At 38.7% G+C, this 21,140-nt stretch overlaps 1 protein-coding gene across 4 annotated transcripts in view; it reads left to right on the forward strand.

Moving 5' to 3' along the window:
* Window positions 1-21,140, forward strand: part of BCAR1 (BCAR1 scaffold protein, Cas family member) — a 2,082,713-nt gene that overhangs the window by 1,952,652 nt on the left and 108,921 nt on the right. The window lies entirely within an intron of this gene.

Below are 21,140 nucleotides of genomic sequence, written 5' to 3' on the forward strand. Positions count from 1 at the left end.
GTTCAAAATCATAGGAAATATTTAGAACAACATTGCAGGACAGTCTCAAATAAATGATGAAAAATATCTAAACTAAGCTTTGCCATATTCCTGACTATATCTAAGAGCATTACTGTTCCCTAGAAACATACTTACAGAGCAAGACAGATGTGGTGAATGCATCTTACCTAGCTGTTGTCCGGTCAAAGACGGAATACAGAATGCTCACTCTCTTTAAGACACCTATCAAATTAATATCTCAGATATTACTGCTGGGCTAACTTGCAGAATGACATAATTTCTTGTCATCTGACTTCTAGTTCCCAGGCTCAAAAATAACCATTGATGGTAGCTGGTAGCATTTAGTGTCTGCCTATAAGATGCATAGACAAGGGCTTTTCCTCATTCTTTGGCAAATGCTGGAAGTCATAAATCAAGAAAACACTTCCAAGACAATACAGAGTTCCCTAGTTTTAGACATTGTGTCTCCTTGTTGCTTTGAAACTGAAATATATAATCTTTTATTGGGTACCATAAAGTAATTTACTTTCAACTATTTTTCTAAAATGTACTATGCTGAAGTTAACCTCCTGTGTTTCAATTTCCACTATTAAAATATATACATTTAAACAGCAACAAAAGTATAGGTACATTTCTGTTCTCTTCCAGGCTCAGTAATTTACAAAATACCATTTTAACACATATGTCTGTACAAACAAGTTAGATGTACACATGGCATACAGTTCTACTACAGTTGTAACACAAGCATCTTATATGAATCATGTTGACATCCGCAAATGACATATAATTATTTACAAAATTCCAGCTAGCTGTGCTGGCAGTATCTTCTTTCATGACAGTGCAATAATACCCTCCAGGGAGGGTGTAATAGGAGAAATAATGACCCTTCCAGGGACCTCTGGTGGTCCATTATGTCCCAAACAATACCTACCTAGTCAGGCATTATTGCTTGTATAGTTCACTTTAATGGATACAGGGGAGGATGCAAGAAAAAGTGGTACAGAATTAGTTCAAACAGATTTGTAGTTTTGTTTGGTTTTGGTGTTGGTCACAGAATAGTCAGAGATAAAAGAAAATGTATGTGCTTATATATGTGGGTTCGGAGATGTAGATGTAGATAAATAAAATTATACCAAAATTAAAATGGTATATACACCATTGTAATGAGAACTGTGTATCCCAGAACAGCAATGGGTGGAGGCAGTCAGAGGTTATATGGAGTTAAATATTAGGCTAGTCAGTAGAATACCGTAACTGACACCCAAGGCAGTCAGTAGAATACCATAACTGACACCCAGCAGACATTCTTATTGTAGCCAAGCACTCATTGTCCTGGGTTTTAATACAATGAGGACATACTTCTTATGTGCATAAATCACATAAGCAGAAATGGAAATGTTGAATAAGATTCGGATGCATGTCAAGACTGCATAGGAACAGCACAATGTAGATGCAGAAGCAGAATGTGAATGTACACCAATCAGGCAGCTGGTATATAATATATATGCTGATGAGCTATTCCACGTGAATAACAGTGCTATGACTTTCCTTTCAAAAATGGACATCCTCCCCTGCATCCATGCACCTTCTACCCTTCCATGTAGGGGCTTCTGTCACAACTCCTGCTTTTAAATATCTTTGTTCTAATGTTGTGATTCTTGATAGAATCAGCAAATAACAGAAAGTAGTTTCAAAACTGTGGTCCTTCTCAGTTTCAATCACTGAAATTTTAAAGTCACCCATACTAAAGCTGTCAACTTGAACTGCTAGAACACAGTTGCAGAGGTCCACTAACAGGATGGAGGACATTGTGCCACTAGGAACCATGACTAGTGAGTCCATGTGTTGCAGTGGTAACATTCTGGGCATGAGCAACTCCTACAATACAGTCAGATCCACAATCAGGCTCTTGTCAAGCCACAGTACAGTGCTGGCTAGATAAAATACTGCATAAATGCACAGACGTGTAGGGCTTTATTCTACTATTATCACTTACTCAAGTAAGAAGCGGTACTGTGGCATGACCCCAGTATTTTTGGGTTCCTTGCTACAGAGTCTGAAACCCATGTGAGATGCATTTAAGCAGTAGAAAGCAGCAATGCATAACAAGCATCATGCAGTTCAGTTAAATTCTGGAATCTACTGTCCACTCCTGGGTGCGTGACCTCAGTGGTCTACACAGTTCTTTGACAGGTCACTGTCATTCACTTTTCTACTTAGATTTAAGTGTCAGAATCAAAACTAATGAAAGGAACTAATGCACTAAGTGTGCCTCCCACCCCACCCAAAAATGCAATTTGGTTTCATCACAGCTTTAATTTAGTGGAATGATACTTTTGCAGAAGGACAGCTCCCTGCATAGATACATGAATGTATATATTGTTTTTCTTTTCACAACATTTACATGCATACTACAAAGGCTCTGGGTGTAGTCACTTTACATTTTATGAAGTGGATGTCTGTGATCTGCTAAGGAGGTTGTTTGGTGCAGTGGTGCCAAGTATTATATGCTTGGTAGTCCACATGTTGCCTTGTAAGATGTTTATACATAAGACATGTAGTGCTGTACTAGTGTTCACCCTTAACATACTGTGCATCTCCTCACTCAAGTGCCTGGTGTCAGCACTGCACTACTGTGCAGCCCCAGCATTCTATGCAACTTACAACAAAGGGGTCTGATGTGGATGCTGCTCTGCAGTGCTTCCCCAGCATCCTGTGTAACTTACTACAAAGTCACCTGATGTGGGTGAGCAGTGCTGTGCAGCACCAGCATTCTGTGCAACTTTCTACAAAGGCACCTGATGTGGGTGCTGCAGTGCTGTGCTGCCCCAGCATTCTCTGCAACTTTCTACAAAGGCACCTGGTGTGGGTGCTGTACTGCTGTGCAGCCTCAGCATACTATACAACTTCATACCTAGATGCCTGGTGTGGCATTCTAAAGTAGGGAGCACAATGTCGCTGTGCTTTGTGCCCTTACTCAAGTCTTGAATTATCTGCAGGGCACATGATGTGCTATTTGTAACTATGCTGTGTATCCTAGTGCTTCACTGTTCACATATCCTGTCACTGTGCAGCTTGTCTTTTGTATTGATAGGCTGCAAAGTGCCAACATACCTGGCATCCTATACCCACATCTCTGATCACCAAGCTTTGTATACTAGCAGCAGTGCCTGCCTAATGCATTGTTTGTTTCACTGTGATTCACAGGAAGTGCTGGTCAGTAGAGCAGTTCTATTGTATCATGTGTTTGTTACTGAAAACAATTTCAGTAACTGCTAGATAAAGGAAAGTGAAAAGTTGTAGATAGGAGTTTATTGTATGCTGAAAGGGCTTAAGTATCCATTTATTAAATTGCCTCAGTACTACTTGTATTCCACTAATGTCTGCTAACACTGTGCCCTTCCTGGTTAAAAGTTATAAAGAGGCAGTTCAGCCAGTGGACATGATCTCCTACCCAGTTAGTCATTCTCTAGCATTGTTCATTTAATGCTTCTGTGTAATCTGCAGTAGGAACACCTGCCTAGAACCTATTGTGTCAAACTGAATGGATTTGCAGAGCCGATGTTAGGATACACACACACACACACACACACACACACACACACACACACACACACACACACACCACACACACCATACACCACACGCACACACACACACACACACCACACACCACACACCACACACACACACACACACACACACACACACACACACACACACCACACACCACACACCACACACACACACACACACACACACACACACACACACACACACACACACACACACACACACACACACACCATTGTAACTGAATTATATGTTCCTGATTTCACCACTGATACTTTGTTTCTCTTACTTAAGTATAAATCAGGGCTGACACTTTCTATGGTCATAGTGGGTTTTGTATTCCTTGTACAACAGCTCTGCTTAGCCTGCAGTAAAATCTGAAGGCACTTGTAGCTCAGAGGAAAATTAAATCAGACATAGGTTCATAGATAAGTACAAAGCTAGCTGCCATTTTGGGCCATTTTAAGCCTAGCCAATTTCCCTTTTAAGGGTAAGAATCAAACCCTGTACCTTCTGTCTGTGAAGTAAACACTTTAACAGTTAAACTAACAACCAGCTTGAAAGATCTCACAGCACCTACCATCAACGCAGGCAGATGGCATCACAGTTTAGCATCTCATCCAATGGATAACACACTCAGGAATATTGCACCCCCCCCCCCATACTTCACTACAGTGTCAGCAATCCATCTACTTAATGTGGGAGTAGAACACACACACAGCCTTTTGCACCAAAGGTGAGTATGGTACCTGTTGCGCTATAACACATTTGGAGAACATGAAATATGTTCTTGGTTGCCTGACAACAGTAACACAGTAAAACAGTATTCCTGTGCATACACCCATCTAGCAAACTTCTAGAACAGTATGCGAGTTGGAGACATTTTTGTTCTCCTGTTTAATGACTATCTGCTTACACTCCTAACAATTTGCTCAGTGCTGTGTATCCAGAGGGAAACAGAGGAAGGCAGAAACCTGGGCACATAAATAACTTTTTTAGGAGCAAATAATAACGCTCCAATTCTGAAATTGTTTTTATCTTTCACATTTCTTTTTCTTTGGGGAGAAAAAGAGATTGTTGGTATTTTCAGAGAAAAGCAATCTGTTGCAATTGGCTTTTCCTGTTCTCCAGGAAACAGTCTGTGCACTTAACCCTTCCCCCTGGCCTGCACAACGGTAAAGAGCAGCTGTTGACTCCCAGTGGAATGGGAAGTCTCTTCCTTTTTCAGTGTGAAATGTAAAATGCTGTTAAATGTTCTTCCCACGTAGTCAGAATTTCATAATTATACATGCATCTACAGCCAGCAAGGCCTACTTTATTCTGTTACTCGCTGGAGTTCTCATTCAGATTTTAGTGCAGAGCCTACATCACTTTTGTCTCTTTCATGCTTTATTTGTTGGATAATATCTTAGGTTATACATTTTGAGCCTAAATGAAACTGGTGCTTGTCAGCAATAGGGCTTCATTATTTTTTACTGTGAAGCCTGTGTAATTAAACAGCATGCTTTCGTTGCTGGCAGCTGTTTATTAATTAGTTCTCCATCTTACCTTCATGGTAATCAGTTATATTAATGCTGTTTTCTTCCTGTTCCCACCTCCCATTATTACATCATTTTGTTTCTGTTTTCACTGCTTATGTTCTGACTCTTAAAATAATATGGACTGGTCATTTTATTTATTTTTTCTTGTTTCTATTATGTTACATATTTTTCTTTAGTAGTTCCCCTTATTATGCTAAAGGTCATAAAAATCTTAACATTAGTCAACCTTTGTTCTTTAGTTTTTTAGTATAATAGCATTTTTTCGGGATACTGCAGTTCTGTCGTGTGTGTGTGTGTGTGTGTGTGTGTGTGTGTGTGTGTGTGTGTGTGTGTGTGTGTGTGTGTGTTTTATTATCTAACAGGCACTTATGTTCCATAATGCATTATTGATAGAATGAAATGGTTCAATTCTGATTTATTTCTCTTTGACACCAAAAATCTGTTCAAGACATCTGGTATTGTGACCTGTATAACTGGACTAAAATACCATACCTCTCAGCCTCTTAGCACAATGAATCTGGACCAAGCCTAAAATAATAGGCGGGGCGGGGGACAAAAGCCCAAAAATAGGGACATGTTTTAAATATTACTCTTATAAACTTACAAAGTTGATAGAATAACAGGAGTTTTGTTAGCATGCATTTTGTGAAGGATATGATGTCTGAAACTCAAATATGTGTCATTAATAACTTCAGTCCTCAGTGATTTCCCAGAAAACCACAAATTTTATGAGGAACAGACCAAACATATGAGGCAAAATTCTGGACATTCTGTGGAAATCTGGACATTTGAAAGGTATATGGAATACTAGTCATTTGATCAAGTCTGGCCAAACAGAAGTTTGTTTTTCTGTAAAATGTATATTTCTTTGGTAATTTTTTTTTTACTGGTAGTCATTATTAAAGCATTCTTGAATGAAATTTAGAGGCTTAAGATGTGACCATCTGCAGGTGTGTAGTTAACAAACTGTTTCTTGTAGTCCATGATTTGAGTCCTTCAGCTTTTATTTGCTTACATTGAGACTTAGAACAAATCACTTAACCAGTGTTCCCAGGTCGCCCCTGAAGAGGTACACATATGTCCAGTGGGCTTATACGATTAATAAATAAATTAAAGCATAAATAAAATGCCTTTCTTTCTGATATAAAATCTAATATAAACTATTCAATCAACAGATAAGAGCAAATGATTTATAAACCCTTTAGCAAATGCTGGCAGCTTCCAAAAGTGTCTGTTGTATGAGCTCTCATAAAGGTATGCAGAATAAAGTAACTCAAGACTCAGAAAAACAAATACTCATTACTAGGTGTTTCTTGGTCCAGTGCACTTCCAACCCTGTACCTGGTAAGAACTGGAGAGAGAAGATGAGGAACTGTGTATCCTCTGGGCTTTTAACAGTTTACAGTGACATTGCTAACTATCCACTGATTATGACAGAAGTACATTCCAGGGGTGCAAAGTACAGAGATTTGGATTCCATCAACCACAAGAGGATATTTACCCATGCATTTCCTGTTACAAAGTATTTTTTTTTATTTCTGTGTTAAGTAGTTCCATGTTGGTTAGTAAATAAGACAGCTGCTGTAACTTGTTGAAAGCAGATCATAGCTTAGCTCAGTGGCAGTTTCAGGTGAAAGCAAATGATTATTGGAGTCTACAACTTCCACATAAGTAACTGTATCCCAAGAAGCTCAGCTTCAATGTATTGCTTACTTTAAAGGGTGTGAAGATTTGTTCATGTAAACTTGCTGCAGTCATTAAATAAAAAGGTTCTTTATATAAGAAACGTGTATGCGTATCTGCTGTAATGGAGCTGGATTGCTTGCATAGAGGTGAGGTGACCATTTCTGCCCAGTTGCAGGAGAGTTTGGAGTGTCAGCCTTGATCCCTTGGTACATGGGCAACCCTTGTGGTCAGATTGGAAGGAATATAGTGCCATGGTGTGGCATGCTTTCTTACCTGATGGCACCTGGAGGGAACAGGGGAGATGTGCAATTCTATGGTCTACTTGTTACCACGTGGCTCAGTGAGAGAGAGTGTAGTGTCATGTTGTGGTATGTTCGTTATCATGATGGCTCAGTGGGTGAGGGTGTGTGTGTTATGCTGTTATGCCATGCTATGTCTGTTACTTGACAGATCAGGGAGGGAGGATGCCATGTTAATAAATGCTTGCCTCACAGCTTAGTGATTGAGGTAAGTGCTTTTCTGTACTATGATTGGTGGCTTGATAATGAAAGGAGTGTGCTGTCCACATGGTTGTTGCAACCTACTGTGTCACTAACGTAGGGTTATACTGCGCCATGTTATTCTGCTACCTGTTAGCTCAAGGAGGAAGCAGATTTGCTGTCCTATAAGGTTTTTATTACATGATGGGTCACTGTGGAGAGGAGAGGATTATGCTGATGCCCCAGTAAGGGAGGGTGGCACTACAGTATGGCATGTTGCTATGCTTATCTGATGGATTCCTGAAGGAAAGGATACCATATTGTGTTGTGCTTATATCACAGTTCAGTAAAAGGATGTGTGATGGTTTGTGATGCAATGCTTATCTCAGGGATCAGTGAGAGAGAGAGAGAGTTAGAAAGGAGTATGTGCAGTGTCATGATATGATTCTACACTGAGGCTCATGGAAGATGAGTGGAAAGTTTTTATATTTAGTTTGAATTTGAATGATGATTTTAATCATTTGTTTTATAGCTTTACACCTAAATTTCTCTATAGAGCATATGACAGCAGGCTGTATAAATCAATCAATTTTTGTTGTAATGAAACCATGGGTAATTGCTTTAAGTTTCATATTTTGTTTCTTAGTCATCCATCCTTTCAGGTGGATTTAGGCACTGCTTACACCTGGCAAAAGGCATGTAAATAGCACTGTGCTTGTGATTTAGATACAGGCATTGTTTGGACATTGCACTGAAGGAATGATCTTGTACCATTAATCATTGTTCCAGGATTTCTCAGCAAAAATGGTAAATGCAGATGTCTTGTATTCTCTACTAATGAGGCCTGGAAAAGGTTTTAAACCTATGTGCTTGGAATAGTTGCTAGCAGTACTTAAAATATACAGAGTACAGATATCCTGGTTGACACCTGTAGTGTTACAAGGCAATGACCATGGAATAGGCCACATAATGACTTAGAATGTGGCACAATGTGGGTGTTGTCTGTCATACTTGTAATGTTCTAAAGTGACAACTGCCTTCTCACATCCAGTCTCCTCATTAGCCTCTTCCTGATGTTTATGTCTGGGCATATATACACACAGCTGGTACAATGAAAGTAGCTTTGGACAAGCAACCCCATAAGTGCATGCATTCTCATTGTGTATTGGGATTGTATAGAGTACAGACTTTTTGGTTGTCAGTACAGAGCACAAGTATACTAAACTCTCAGTTAACCAGCACTCATGGGGATTGTTAGATGACGGATAACTAGTTTCTGGTTGCTTGAGAGTTACTATTAAAAATAGACCCGACAAATACTGTACCCTATACTATTTGTTTGGTTTGACTTGTTCTCAGGTTGGGGAGAGAGGGAATTTATTCCTATCTTCCTTTTTAAACCTCTAAAACTCTAAAAACATAAGGTATGTTTCTGCAGGGGGAAAACAGAAAATGCAACACATGAAAATTGTACTGTATTTCTTTGATTTTTTTTGCTGGTTGCTTGAGTTCTGGTTAATTGTGAGTTTACTGTACCTGCATTTCCGATTGTATTGAACAGTGGTTTGTGTTAAAGCAAGCCTAGTGGGCAGTCCAATACATAAGCTGTTGCTTTTCTCAGTGCATATTAGAGAGGTATGAAGTGAGGCCATGGTGGCAGGTTTGAAGTGTCATGGATGCATACCATGGCTCTTTACTGTTGCAGTAAAGACATGGACATCTCTAGACTGGCAGCACGGGATGGTGGTTTCCTTTTTTAAAGAAAGTGCAACAGATGTAACAAAATAATTTACTGCTTGACTACAGTAAAATAATCTTTGGAAAGTTGTTCTTTAAACTATGACTTTATTCTTCTGGGTGTAGTCTATATTTTTTTTTCATTAGTTTTACAATTATAGTCTGTGAATATCTCACAAAAAAATTAACTGTGTACAATACATGACACATTTTAACAAGGTAAATTTATGAAATGCATATCAAAAATCTTTCTAAAGTAGTAACAAAAAGTGCAGTTGAATGAAAAGCTCATATTACAAAGCAGTTTGTATATCATTTGTCATTCCTCTCTCAAATTGCATGGTTTTATGTTTGACTCTACATATTGCAATATTATAGTGCATCCTAAAGTTGTGTAGTACTTGTGTTTGTATGCACTGACCATTGTATTTATTTTTTCCTGTTGTATATCTTTTGCTGCTAGACTAGGCTTGAAAGTAGACAATGCCTCGCTTAGAAAGCCTCTGTTTTAAAATGTTAGTAAATCTAAAAGAAGATAGACTGGTTGGTAAGTTCAACACAGACAACAACATTGGTACTTATTAAGAAGCATGGATAGCCTAGGTATGTTGCAGTATTATTTCTAAGGAATCATTTACTTTTGTTATCCTTTGTTAACAGATACTTTGCTCATTTTTCTGCAGTACAGACTCTGATGAAGCCCTAAAGACAGGGTGAAAGTGCTTAGTTCAGATGGTGCTGGTGTTTTGTTTTTACTTTTGTCATTTGTTTTACATCAAAGTGATTTTCGTCTCCACACCGAGTGGGTATATTTTTTATTTTTTATTAGTGTGGATATTCAGTTGGTTATACTGAATTAATTTTATTTTACTTTTTATGGATGCACTATAAATAATAGATACTAATGTAAATTACATGTTATTAGAACCCAAAATGCCTAAAACTTTGCAAGATCATTAGTCAAAACAGCAACATTCCCAAGACTGGTCAGTCCAGTGGCATGGGGGGGTAAATCCTTGACTATGTCCAAGTGACCTGAGTTTGAGTAGCACAGGGGTGAAGGGGACAGTGCTGAGCATCACTTCATTAACTTTGATGGAGGCCAGTACTTGGAAGTATTGGCGTTGGGTCAAGGGCAGAGGGAAATGGGTAGGTGTTGTCCACTATATGGCAGCAGTGGGATACAAGCTCAGTATAGCGCCTCAAAGCATGTTTCAGTCTTTATCTATGCTGTGTGCATGGGGAGGGGCATAGGAAGTTAGGCCAGTAGAAAAGTCCTTCAGCAAGCAGTAGATAGCTCTTCTACTGAGTTGGGCTCACATGTTTGCCTGGCAGAGAATGTAACCCTTGGAACCTGCATGAGGGGGAGAAAAAGGCCATCCTTTCTGCAGGACTTCTTCTGGAAGGGAGACCCTTCTGGAGAGGGGAGCACCAGAGATCTGCAAAGTCAAGTCAAAGTAAACTTTATTGTCGTTCAACAAATGCAATGTATCACTGGATGAAATTTCGTTGCTTCAGGCTCTTGTGCATTGAAAACAGTTTCACAAGAGGGTTAAGGAAGCATATAACAAAAGAAATTCTAGACAGTACAGATATAAATATACACATGGATAACTTACCTACCACCATTTTTAAGATAAGATAGCAGCATTGCACAATTCACAGTTCCCATACTTGTGCAAGTAATAATTTAGTTCAGATTGCATAACTTAGATAAATAGAATAATTTAATTCTACGATACTAAAGAGAATCATATTGCACTTATGTTCTCACAGACTGAAGGAGTGTTGACATTGTTTGGGTTAGTTGTTCAACAGTCTGATTGCTTGTGGAAAGAAACTATTCCTGAATCTTGATGTTCTATACCTGATGCTTCTGTAATGTTTCCCTGAAGACAAGAGGTGGAACAGTCCATGTGTGGGATGATAACTGTCCCTTAGCAGTTTGTCGACCCTGTCATAACATCTGCAAAAATAAAGGTCCTGTAAGGACTGAGGGTTTGATTCTGTGATTTTCCTGGCCTGATTTACAACCTTCTCTAATGCCTTATGATCTGTGTATGAGCAGTTTCATTACCAGACTGTGACACTGTTAGTCAGTATGCTTTTTATCATAGCTCTGTAGAAGAGCATGAGGATGTGGGCGGGGAGGTTTGCTCTGTGTTGTCTCTGGAGAAAGTGGAGAAGTTGTTGGGCTTTCTCTACAAGGCTGGATGTATTTGTTTCCCAGCTGAGGTCATCTGAGATGTGCATGGCTAGGAATTTGGTGCATTTACCCTTTCCAGTGCCGTACCACTGATGGCGATGGGTGCGTGGGACCCTTGCTCCCTCCTGAAGTCAACAATGATTTCTTTTGCTTTGTCAAAATTTAGTGCTAGGTTTGTTGTTGGTGAGTTGGTTCACTTCCTGTCTGTATGCCACCTCATCGTCATTTCTGATGAGGCCGATCACTGTGGTGTCATCTGCAAACTTGATGATGTGATTTGTCTGATGTTTTGCAGAGCAGTCATGGGTCAGTATTCTGAAGAGAAGTGGACTCGGTACATAATCTTTTGGGACCCCTGTGTTCAAGGTAATGCATCATGAGTGGTTCTTGCCAGCTCAAATGGTTTGGGGTCTGTTGGTCAGAAAGCTGAGTATCCAATTGCAGAGTGCATTTTCTGTGGTATTATAGTGTTGAAGGCTGAGCTGAAGCCTATGAACAGTGTATGTAGGTATCAGTTTTTGTCTTCAAGATGTTTCAAGGTGTGATAGGGAAGTAGTATCCACAGTGGAGCAATTTGGTCTGTAAGCAAATTGTAAAAGAGCAGGGGTAGAACCTGCAGGTTTAGGCACTAGGACAGCAGAGACAGCTTGATTGTTAGCTACTGGGGAAGAAAAAATGCTCCTAAGATCACAAAACATTTTTTTTTAGTGGACAAGCCAACCTGTGCACTCTGAGATATATATATATATATATATATATATATAGTAATGCAGTAATGCACCTCAGAGAATCCAAATCCCATCGAGCTACGCGCTCAAGAGACTTGAACCTCAGCACTGAAATGAATAGGACATGCTGGAGGGACAGATTCATAACCCAGAGGCTCCCTTCACTCTGGAATAAAATCCCAGTCCAGGTTAGGCAGAGTCCCTCCTTGACTCTCTTCGAGAGGAATCTTGATGAGTGGATGGGAGATCGTAGGTTTATCCCGGGTATCACTTCTGTGTCAGTTAGACAGAGGCACAGTATACTAACCTCAAAAAAGGGCATAGCAAAATTCATTTAAAAAGGGTGGCGAAAGCCAAACACACTCTGGCTAGGCTTATAAATGCCCTAGGGCAGATAGCCTAGCATGAGCCTATGAACCTATATATATATATATATATATATATATATATATATATATATATATATATATATATATATATGGGTCTATTTCATTCACTGAAACTCAGCTGCCTGAAACTCATTTCGCTGAAAGGTATATGCCCTGTTCCCCACTGTAATGCGATCCTGGAGTTAGTATATAAAGTAATAGGGGAGACACAGCCCCCCGTATTGGGGGTTGGGGGCGTAGCCCTCACATAGTTTTGGTATATATTGTCTTCTTGAAAGAGTCATTCAACTTGTAAGTATCCATATCTATGGTTTACAATGTTTAAAACAGGTCAGGGGGGCTACGCCCTCCAAACCCCCCAATGTGGGAGGCTGTACCCTCCACACACTATATATATTAACTCCAGGATTGCACTACAGTGGGGAACAGGGTATATACCTTTCAGTGAAATGAGTTTCAGTCAAATGAGTTTTCAGTGAAGTGAGCTTTCAGTGAATTGTGCTCTTGCAGCTGAGTTTCAGTCAAATGAGTTTTCAATGAAATGAGTTTCAGTGGTGTGTTTTATTTATTTATTTATTTGTTGCATTTGTGTACCGGGAAAGTCCACTGGGCCCGAGAAGAGCCGATTTTCAGTGGAGGCCTGGGAAGAAAAGCTTCACATATAGTTACATAGACATATAGTTACAAACAGATAAAGTATCAACACATTGTATATAGTATATAATGCAGTAGTATTGCATACTTAAAGCATAATTATACAAAAAAATGTTAGAATACATAGAATCATTTGAAGAAATGGAGTAGTTATTTTTACTTAGGGGCATGTGAAAGTAAAAAAGTGTATGAGAGTAAGTGAGATGCAAGTAGAGAGATAGCTGAGCGTAGTACAGAGAAAAAGAGAGAGATGCAGAAGGGTTAAAGTGGGGATAGCAGAGGATAAAGTGACAGCAGAAGGAGTAGATTTGAAAAGGAAAATGTGGGGTGGGCAAGTTATACAGTGAGAGAGAGTAAGTATTCTGGGAAAGGTTAGGTTAAGGGGTGGACTATAGGGGTGCAGGTGCATTTTCAATTAAATGAAGTAGACCTCTCTCTCTCTCTCTCTCTATATATATATATATATATATATATATATATATATATATATATACACACACACAGATGAATTTCAAAACTGCACAATTTTGCTGAAGAGGAGGACAACGCAACATTCACCTTCTTGTCCTTCTCCAACTCTAACCACCATGATTGGATGTTGACAATCTTTCTGATTCAACCTTCTGAGTCTCAGTCAACTGGACAGTGACAAACAGTAGAGCTCACCCTTCGGACACTGTGACTGGCTGTTTTATTTAAATGCCTCATGAGGACACTGACATTTTTCTCTTTATACTGTGCTAACACTGCTATGGTGAGACAGCAATCTTTACCATAATGGCATTATTTTTATGATTACTGTAATTTCATAGGCTTTAACTGGATGCTTTGGATGTGTTTAAATCCATATAGGAGGGTGCAATTATTTATTTTTTACTACATTTTGTTGACCAAGTTAGCCGTTATTGAGCAAAGCCAATTCATAAAGTGTGCCATGGGGAGATTAAATTACACTATGTAATTCAATGCAACGTGCAGTGATATGTTAGAAAAGTAAACTTAGCTCCCTGTATATACATCCTAAAAACATAATAGTTTCAAACTGAAATGTAATAGTAATATATCATGATAATACATCGTATTAAATATATGCACAGAAACTGTTGTTTGGGTACAAATACTTAAAGTTATTGTTGAAATACATAAGGTAAGGGTTCTATATAATGTATGGAATGTGTGGCAGTAATAATACAGTGTAGATAATTAGGTTTTTATTAATAAACATTTATGCACACCATTACCTTTCACTGTGTTGCCTAACATGATTTGTATTCACTCATTGCCTATCCTCTAAACAGCTAAATTTTGCCCACAAAATAATTTGCATGGTCAGTTCCTTTTTGCTCTTTCTTTCTAAATCAACATTGTTAATATCACTTTTAATACTAAAACTTTACAATTAATAAAACTATGAGAAAAATTATTACTGAACTATAATAGTGTTAGCAAGTTTTATATGATAAACCAGCTATATCAAGCTTATGTTTGTATTTTTTTCTTGCAAGAATTGTGACAGTGAATGATAGCTACATTTTTTTCTGGATGTGTTTTCTATAATACCAGCATATCTAATAGCCCAACATGCATTAGCATTGATCTAATGTCAGAATCATAGCAGTAACATTTTGCCTGATGTCATCAGCATGACAGCATCACTTTTCATGCTCAGAGTTACAGTATTATTAATAATTTATTACTTATTTTAATGTCACAAGATCCATATGGGAAGGAAAGGGCTTCCCGCACACAGTTACGGAAGCTGTAATTTCGAAGTCTTCCCTAAAGCTGAGTGATTCTGGCAGTATCCCATACAATGAAGGCAAAGATCAAGGAGTTAGTAATTAATGTCACTTGGACCCCAAGATCACATTATAAGATGTCGAATTTGCTGACATATCTTGTGTTTTATTCTTCAGTGGTGTCATTATCATTTAATTTGGCTGCAGTATGTGAATCTGACAGGTAGCGTACACCTCAGAATTTCACAGTGTAATATAAAATGAGGCTAGCTGGGTGATATTGGCAGGCAAGAAGCACAATTCTTGTTTCAGATAAGCTAGCTCCAATGTATGTTTTTTTTTAGTGCTGTATCTGTGAATTATTTCATAAAAGCAGAACAGTTGAGTTGCATACAACCAAGGATTTATACCACTTGATCTGAAAATCAAAATGCTGCTTCCATTTTAATTGCAGATTCTGTGATCTTACTAACACTGGTAGCTATAAATACAGTAATGCAGTGTGAGCTTAAAGTGCCTGCTTTGAGTTATCATAGTTAAATTACAAAAGCCAATATCACCAGCCTGCTGTTTTCTTTTTAAAACTGTAATATTTAGAGTTTTGAAGTGTGTAGCATCTCTTTGGCATAAGGTGAGTATGTGGTCGGAGTTTTGTCAGTGTAAGTAAGATCAAACTGCAGATGTCGAGTTATGATAGTGGTGACTACATATGTGTTTTAACTGTTATTCCTTAGGTTTGTTCCTTTGTTACTTGTGGGCTGACTGAATGTTCAATGTGACACTGAAGAAGTGTAAGTGTGATAGACGGAAAGCGGTTTGAGGTGCTTTGACCTCCAACCGCAGTTCATTGCTGTCGTTGTGCGCATGGTACACAAAGTGCTTCGAAGTATAGTTTGAATATAATGTAAACAGCAGCAAAATGTTGCAGAGAGTGTGGGATCGAAACATCCCTATTTTAGTGTTTACATAGTCAAGAGACTGTGGGATCGAAACATCCAGTGTTTGCCCTTTTACCATGCTTGTACAACTGTGGAGTTTGCATATATAAGTAAGCAAGGCATACATGCATGACATGTGATTTTTGTCCCCTTTTGAAATGCTTTTTTTTTAATCAGTGTGTAATGTTAATACTGTTTTACACATCCATTGGATGCAGTGTTGTTGTTTTTTTTAATGTACTTCCATGAATTTGGCAGAAGCATTTGTTTAGAGGGATAATCCTTAATCTTTGATATAAATGGTACTCAAGTAGAATTTGTAAGAATCAAAGTCAGGTCAGCAGACTATAACTTGTTTAAAATGTGTTGCCTTAATCTTCCAAATGATACCACTAGCCAAGTTAGCACCACAGTGCAAAATATTATTTAAAAAAAAGAAGTCCCCTGTTACATTACCAACAGTTCTTGCCACATATTTGTTTTGGCGACTTTAGTAAATATGCTGTGTAACATGCATACCTTATGTCACTGCCACACTCGGCAAAGAGAGAAAGATTAGGCAAGTGATAGTCAACAAATGAAAATGTCAGGTCACCTTTTCTCCTGCCTGTATAACAGAATGGTCATCTGTTGTTTATCTGTTGTTTATCTCAGTGCAAAGGCACTTAGGCAGTTTTTTCTTGACCCCTGCAGGCCATATAAAGGCTGACCATCCATTCCATATGTTAAGATTTATGAGTCTTTTGAAAAGGCTGAATTGCAAGGAGTAGTTTTGTTTCCATGTAGGATCTAAAAAGAACAGCAGCAATTTCACGGTCACAGAAGGCAAAGTGTATACGAGGTATTTACATGACTGTCAACCGTTTCATGTCTCAACAAAGAACAGTGTCAATGGAAGAATGCAGAAAGACCTGTGGACCATAAAGAAGTGTGCAAGATGAGAACCGCATATCTTGCGTGTTCTCTGGTGAATCACTTCAGACATCTGCTGAGTATAATAAAGTTACATAAATGGCAGATTTATACACCTTCAAACAATGGTAATCCTCACCTGCTCCCTTGATAAATGGGTAATACTACGCTACTTCATACTGCAAGTCACCAGGCCACATGTCATTTTTAATGGCTGTGTTCCACTACATGCACCCAGAGATGTGTTTTTATTGTGTGCTGTATTTCCATGCTGTTCTCAGAGCAGAATTCATACAAAGACGTTTATACTGGCAGACTGGTGATGTAGCAGTGACATGGTGCTTTTACAAGGAAGAGAAGAGTACACCAAAATGTACTGGAGCAAACCCAAGGCAGACTTCTTGTAAATGTGCTGTTTGGATTTAGAAAGCAGTAGAAAAGCTATGCAGAGTTTATGTACCCTGTGAGTTGAATCATAGCTGATAAACCCTAATACATTCTGGGAAAAAGTAGGAGTTCAGCAGGGAAAACATTCTGTATTTTGCAGTTTGGAATCCAGTCAACTAGTTGTTGACCATTATAATGAAGACTGTTTAGTCGAGACTAACAAGTCAAATGGAGTTGCACTGTAATTTCTCCATTGCTTTCTTTGAGTTACAACCGTCTCAAAGTTTGCCATCACAGGTAAGGAATGCAGTCTTAGGTTTGTGTGTGTGTGTGTGTGTGTGGGGGGGGGGGGGGGGGGTTGCCACCACAAGTCTTTGTTTTAATAGAAAGTCAAACTGAACTCCATTCAGTCTGCTACTCTCAAATGAGTGAGTTTCTGTGTATCTGCAGTTGACCAATCTGTTGTACTAGAGCCAGTCAGTTCAGTGGCTTAACCAGGAAAAATAAAGTGGCAATACACTTTGAAATACACAGATCTGTTTTGTAATACAAATGCCCGTCTAGATACGTACACATTATACTTTATTTGTTGTTTGTTAGAATTTACAGCTTTTTTTTTTGCTCATCTCAGTACTAAAAATGTGCCCAGAACTGCCTCCTGCAGTAATTTATATGAGGGTACATATACTGGTAAAATATCTAACTATGACTGTAAATTCTTTTTTTATTAGAAAAAACAGATGGACAGTAATATTCAGCTAGGAAGTCAAATAAGCAACCTGGTTAGATTTTTTTATACATTATTTTGTCATGATTTCATTTATGTACACACATAAATGTGCAAGCGTGTGTGTGTGCACACACACACACACACACAGGGTAAGAGTAATCATGGCAAAATAAAAGGAATTCAGCAACAAAGTGTGAGGTAATGCACAAGGAAAGGGTACAGCTAGCTGGGAAGGGAAAGGGATGAGGGATAAAGAAGCAGATGGAAGATTGTGGGGAGTATTTAGAGGTTAAAGCACATACTCTCTAGGTAAGGAGAGAGGATACAGAGAAATCTAATCAGAACAACAAATGTAACTAGTTATAGGGAAGAAACTTGTAAGGAGGATTTAAATGAGTTTGTACCTGAAGTTTATAACAATTTGATGAACTTCTCAGTGGTAAATGGGAGGAAAGGCTGGAAGGAGAAGCAGATATTAAGCAGGGAAAAAGAAGAAGCTTTCTCTTAGGTAATTTAAGGAAGTGAGGTTTAGAATTTAAACAGCTACTTACTCATGAAAATAATAGATCACCTACATGTTTGAGTTCCATGAATCTGTTGCAAAAATCAGCACAAATGTCATAAAATGGCTTCAGATTGGATGGCAACATTTCTGAATGTTCACAGATACTGTTGTAGATACTAACTCTTCAAAGAGAGAAGCAATCCTTTGTTTCCATGGTCATTACGTACCCTGCAGTATACTTCTGTTTCAAAAACATTCAAGCTGCCCCAAGATTTCACTGCTGCCAGGTGCGTAACACTCCACTCCTGGTAGTTTCTGTTTCCTCTTGGGGAGCTTAAGTTCCAGCCTTCTTCTGTAAATATACATTCTGCCCAAGCAATTCGATTACATTTTCTCCTTCCTGAGACTGATCACATGACCAAATGCATTATCTCCTTTCACAAAGCTTCATGAAAGAGAGCACTGCTGATTAAGCTTGTCATTACGTAAGACAAGATGAGAATTCTGATTCTGAGAACACTGGCATCTGTAGGTCTGATAATAGTGTTGCACTACATGTAATGAATGTACATCCTTTTCTCAGTAATTGGATGAAAAATGGAAAAGCATCCCTGACCTTCCCATCATGGAGGTCTAGACCCCTGCACACTCACCACTTAATTATTCTCTGAGGTTGGAAGAACCTCAGTGATGACTGTGATATTCAGATTATTTGAAACTTTGACAGGGTATATTGAAGGGTTTATCCCCTTGCAAAAAAAAAAAACAGTTGGACTGAATGTGGCCACATTTTTTTTCTGTTGATATTATGTGTTGCCAGTATTGTGAATACTGACATTTTGGCCTAAATAGTCTGAGAATCATGGTGTTAATAGGTATTATACCATGACCCCCCCCCCCAAAACGTGCACGCTGATTGGCCAGCGTGCCCGTTGTAAATCGAGTTATACTAATGGAAAAAGGTCCGGTCGCCCAGACTTTTTTCCATTAGTATAACTCGGTTTTTTAAAACACTGTCTCGCTATGTTAAATGGGTTTAACATAGCGAGACAGCTTTAAAATAAGCAACGGAGATCTCCGTTGCTTATTTTAAAGCTGTCTCGCTATGTTAAACCCATTTAACATAGCGAGACAGTGTTTAACGGAGAAAGCAAGATCTCCTTTGCTTTTTTTTAGTGTCTCGCTATGTTAAATGAGTTTAACATAGCGAGACAGTTTTAAAATAAGCAACGGAGATGTCCGTTGCTTATTTTAAAACTGTCTCGCTATGTTAAACTCATTTAACATAGCGAGAGACTAAAAAAAAGCAACGGAGATCTTGCTTTCTCCGTTGCTTTTGCCCACAGCTCTGATGTACTGCGCAGGCGCGCAGTACATCAGAACTGCCGCGGATGCCAGACATCTGCGGAAGGGCAGTAAACAGGCATTATACTATGCCATTATTTAAGAAAAGTAATAGTTTCTTTTCTTAAATAATGTCATGGTATAATAGCAATAACCCACTTCTGGGTGTGGGTAATGCTAAATTTACCCACGGTTGGCTTTGTTTAAACCACGCCAACCGTGGGTAAATTTAGCATTACCCACACCCAGGCGTGGGTTATTGCTATAATATTTGCAGTGCTCCATTCAAGTATAGCTACAAAAATCTGATAGAGTCTTCTCTCACTATGTTCTTAATGACTTTTGTGACCTATATGGATAAGGGTTTTAACCATGACTATAGCCTTTTGATATTTTGAACAGTTCTCTTTATGTTTAGACAAGAGTTGTAGTTAAGTAGCAGTTAATTTGCTTATTTTACCTTCACAGTATATTTGTGCACCTGCACCAACGTTCACAAGCTGTCTTATGAGACTCCTTTCATTTATCGCTAGTTTCAGTAGTTGGAGTGTATCCATAGCAATGCCTTCACTAGATGTCTTAGGGATATATATGTATGAACCAAGTTACTTGGCTGCATGTGATTTTACAGTTAGTGTTTCTATTTTTATTCTGCAGTCAATTTATATATTTTTGCTGTTTTTGTACAAACTGGAATTATTAGTTTTCTGTGTTTATCTGCAATATGTCTACTGAATGTAGCTGAGGTATAATTGAACTATTAGAATGTTATTGCTAAATAATTCTGCTGCCTAGTGCTTGCTGTACAACCTGAAAGACATTGATATCAGGTTTGTTTCACTGAGGTTGTCTAACTCCTTTACTGCAATTTCTTCTTATCTATTTTCCTTTAGTGTCTGTACATCGCTACTACATAGTGGATTTGAATTATTCCCCTCCCCATACTTGAGAGCACGGACACTCCCAAAAAGTTATAAACTTCAGAAAACTTTTGGACTACTAGTCGTTCACCTCCACAGCCTCTCTGCTTCTATCCAGGTGCTTACAATGGCTATTTTCAACTCCACTCCACTGAATTTTGTCTTGTAGCACTAGCTATTGCTTTGTTAAGCAAACGGGTATTTTAGTGCCTTTTGGTTGAGCTCTGCATCGGTACTGACAGCTGCACTGTATCCCCCCTGCCCACGACTTCCAAGTTATTCTTACCTTTTTTCTCTCTTCCCCTACAATAGTGTTTAAATTAAGCTGCATGTAAACTTATTTTAAGTCTATCTAGTAGAGTATCTCCCCAGTCTTTGTTTATTTGTGTCTTTCGGCTTTTTCCCAGTTAGGGGTTGCCACAGCAGAACTCTGGTCTGCTAATGATTGGTAGTGGATTTTTATGTACCGGGTTACCAGCCCTGATGCACAACCTTCAAAGAAGGCACGCCCCATTCACGTATGCCTCCACACAGAAGACGCTCTAGCTGAGAATCGAACGGGACAACGTCTTGCTATGAGGTGACAAATTCTCCTAATTTCTACCTGCTTCTTTTGACTCACTCATATTTTACTTACTATCCTCCTGTTCTCAAGTTTTCCCGATACCTACT

Source organism: Protopterus annectens, chromosome 8.part0, assembly GCF_019279795.1.
Source record: "Protopterus annectens isolate FY-2018-M chromosome 8.part0, PAN1.0, whole genome shotgun sequence".
Lineage (NCBI taxonomy): Eukaryota > Metazoa > Chordata > Ceratodontiformes > Protopteridae > Protopterus > Protopterus annectens.